We start from the raw sequence: 4,074 nt of genomic DNA, 5'->3' as shown, positions 1-4,074 counted from the left end.
CTAAAACCTTTGCTAAAATTTTAAGATCTGTATTCAACATAGTAATGGGCCTATAGTTTTTTAAATCAGCCTTTTCTCCTTTTCTTTTGTATACAAGCTTCATTATCCCTATTCTTGTTCTTTCATTAATTTCTTCCTTTTCAAAAATTTCTTTAAAAACCTCATTTAAAATCTCTAATAAAATGTCTTTAAAACATACATAAAATTCAGTTCCCAAACCATCTATTCCTGGACTTTTCTTTTTATTCAGTTGACTTATTGCTCTTTCGATTTCTTCTTCTCTAATTTCTTGGTCACACTCTTTTTTATCTTCCTCACTTACTTTTGCTTTTATTTGATTCAACAGTTTCTTTTTTTCCTGCTCATCCACACCTCTTGCACTAAACAAATCCTCATAAAAATCTTTTATTTCTTCTAAAATCCTTTCATTCCCTTCGACAATTTCCCCGTTTTTTCCTCTTATTTCTTTTATCATTTCTGCTTTCCCTCTCTTTTTTTCCAGATCAAAAAAGAACTTTGTAAATTTTTCTCCCTGCACCACATATTTTGCCTTGCTTCTTAATTTCGCCGCCTCATATTCTTTTTCTTCTATTACTTTCAATTCTCCCTGTATTTCCTTTATCTTTTGTATGTCCTTATTTTCTTTGTTCAATTCCATTTCTAAACTTTCTTGCATTTCCCTTTTGTTGTTTCTTTTGCATTTCTGTATTAACTTACAATATTTAATTGAAAACTTTTTGATTAAAAACTTTGTATTCTCCCACCATATTCTCTTATCTTCTTCATACATTCTGTTTTCCTTTTCTTTTTCTATCATTTCTTTAACCTTAAAAACATAGTCTTCATTCTTTAAAATTTGTGTATTTAATATCCAAACTCCAGTCCCTCTTTGCATGTTACTCCAATCCAAATTGAAAGTTAAAAACTTGTGATCACTAAAGCTTGTCTCCTTATACTTAATATTTTCTATAAAATTGTCTACATTTCTTGTACATAAAACAAAGTCAATTCTGGTTTGGCATACAAATCTCCCCACTATTTGTCTTCTTGAAAATTCTTTTTTCTTTTCATTTCTTTCTCTCCACACATCTATTATATTATTTTCTTCCATTAACGCTTTCAATTCTTTTCTCCCCGTATCAGTTTTATAAACCATTCCTTCAGCCATATCCTGCTTACTAAAAACTGTATTAAAATCACCCATCATAATAATTTCCCTATAGTTCTTCACAAGACGCCTTAAAACCATAAAAAATTCTTTCTTTTCATTTTGTTCATTTGGTGCATGGACATTGACTATAATTACTTTCTTTTCCTCATACTCCATTTCTACAGACATACATTTACCTTCATTATCTTTATATACAGTTTTACACTTTGCCCCACTGTTTTCTTTTATTACAATTGCAACTCCTCTCCCCAACCTTCCATCTCCATTATTATACAAAAAACTTCCTTCCCATCTCTTTTTAAAATCATTCATCGTATCATCTTTCCAGTTCGTTTCCTGTAATGCAATGATATCTTGTCTTTTACATTCTTCTTTAACTTTTCCAAATTTGTTTAAGTCCATCAGTCCTCTTGCGTTAAATGTCACACAACTTAAAACCATTAAAAAGAATAGAAACAAATTAAAAGCCATCCTTTCAGTCCTCCTCCTCCAAACCTCTCAACACCTCATATCGGTTCAAAAACTTTGCTCGTCCTTTTTTCATAACTTTTCTCCTTGCAAGCTCTAGATTGGGTGTTACCTTTATTGTTTGCCTTCTTGTTTGTCCCTCTGCTTTGTCCTTTTTGATTTTCTCCACTTTTTCCTCTTCTTCACTGTTCGTTTCTTTGTTTTGCTCCTTTTCCGCTTGTCCCGTTTTTTCCACCCTTTCCACAAAGTCCTTAAAACTCGAAGTTAATTCCATTGGTGTCCATGTTAAACTCTGTCCTTGCGTTTGCTCCTCATTATTTTTTGGTCTATTTTCTCTGTCCTCCTCATTGTCTGTTTCCTTTTCCATTTCTCCTTGTTGTGCTCGCTCTGTTTCTTTCTCTTCTTCGTTAGTTTCTGGGTGTTTGTTGCCTCTTTCATGCATTTGCCCATCCACCTGGCTTTCTCCACCCCCTTCCTCTTCCTCCATCCAACACTCACATCTGTTTAAAATCTCTCGGCATTCCGGGCACTTAACCGCAGGGCAGTCTCGTGCGAAGTGTCCCCTCTCCTCACATTTGTAACATTTAAAATCAGGACAGTCTTTCATCAGATGTTCTGGGCTCATGCACAGCCGACAGGTCTTCACCTGGTGACTGTGCATCACCCTGAAATACTGTGGCCCTTCCGCTGTGTCCAGCTTTGTGCTGTAAGGGAGGGAGACAACTTCTCTTGGGAACCTTGCCTTGATGAACCTCGTGCCATCTTCAATATTAGTGCCCGGATACAACCTTCTTTTAATTTTAGATACAGGGAGAACTCCCCAACCATTCAATTTTTCTAAAATTTCTTCATCATCCAGGTAGACAGGCAAATGCATGAAAGAAACAACATAGTCCCTGTTTTGTAGTTTTTTTACCTCACATGTTGCTCCTCCTATTGTCAGTCCATCCATCAAATCGTTGCACATTTCTTCCTTTTCCAGGGTCAGTTCATACTCCTTGTCTTGTCTTGGCCGTACTGCTAAAATTTTCCCTTCTCCAATCTGTTCCGCTACTGCCTTGATAACATCCACCACTTTGGCATTGTTTGTTTTTTCCACATTAATAATCACCGTAGCCTCCTTCAAATATTTTCTTTTCTCAAGCACTCTCCTCACTTCCGAATCAGGTCCACGTCCAGCTCGTTGTCCATATTCCAGTCCAGCATTGTTGTGTTTCCTTGTCTCTCCAGCCATTTCCGTGTTGTTTGCCATAGGTCCGTCCATTTTAAGAAAAAAAAAACACTGATAAGAAAAAAGAGAAACCACCCTCCAGCCAGCCTAAGGCCGCTGTTGGGTGGTTAAAAAGACAAAAAAAAAAAGCTTTAGGAAAGAAAAAAACAAAAGACAAAAACTATAGAAAACAAAAAAAACTAAGAAAAAACAAACAGGTGTGGGAGAGCCTTCCTCTCCCCTCTGCAGCCAAACTACTTCCTGTTGACTCAACAGCGCCCTCAGGTGGTGGTATGGCCATAAGCGAGGGCTGCTCCAAAAAGTGGGCTATTTAAAGATCAGCCTCCGTAAAAGCCAGCATATTATATAAATAGTGAAGAAAAGGCAAAAGCTTACAGCACCTGGTATTCCCAGGCGGTCTCCCATAAAAGTGTAACAATCGGCCTTATCAGCCGAGTTACAAGACTAAAATGGGGTCAGATTTAACTGTGAGAGATGACTAGTGGTTAAAAGAATGAGACATAAAAGAAAATTGGTTTAAATAGATTTGGTGCATTTACAAGGTTCACATAAAAGACTTTAAAACAACACGATAAAACTAGGTAAACTCTGTTAAAAGAATACAGTTCATTTGTCCATACCCTAAAAACAGGTAAACTCTGTTAAAAGAATACAGTTCATTTGTCCATACCCTAAAAACAGTCCAAGAACCCCAGTGTGTTGATAAGTCCAATGTGAGTGTCCACCAGTGTATATACAATCCACAGAAAGTGTAATCCAAAGTTTGCAGGTGGTGAATGGAAAGGTGAGCTCTAAAATTAGCAACTCCTCAATCCAACAGTTTGGTGACTGTCCTTTGTTTGTCATGCTGCTCTCTTATACAGTTGTACTTCCTGCTTCCTGTCATGTGTCTAGTCACATGACAGGCCAACCATCCATTTATTAAAGACACATACACTTAAAATGTTAAGAGTAATAAAATGGCCTAAAAAACATGTAAAACACTTAAAACTCTATAATACATGTAAATGATTGTAATAAATAGAGCGGTAAAACACGTCTTTCTAAAAGCCAGCATATTATATAAATAGTGAAGAAAAGGCAAAAGCTTACAGCACCTGGTATTCCCAGGCGGTCTCCCATCCAAGTACTAACCAGGCCCGACGCTGCTTAGCTTCCGAGATCAGACGAGATCGGGCGCTCTCAGCGCGGTATGGCCATAAGC

At 36.9% G+C, this 4,074-nt stretch overlaps 1 non-coding gene across 1 annotated transcript; it reads right to left on the bottom strand.

Moving 5' to 3' along the window:
* Window positions 1–3,955: 3,955 nt before the first annotated feature.
* On the bottom strand, window positions 3,956–4,074 carry LOC141301681 (5S ribosomal RNA). The gene has a single exon (XR_012342216.1). It is a non-coding gene; the product is annotated as a 5S ribosomal RNA (ribosomal RNA).

The sequence above is a fragment of the Garra rufa genome, chromosome 1 (genome assembly GCF_049309525.1).
Source record: "Garra rufa chromosome 1, GarRuf1.0, whole genome shotgun sequence".
Taxonomy (NCBI): domain Eukaryota; kingdom Metazoa; phylum Chordata; class Actinopteri; order Cypriniformes; family Cyprinidae; genus Garra; species Garra rufa.
This window is presented reverse-complemented; position numbering and strand designations above follow the sequence as displayed.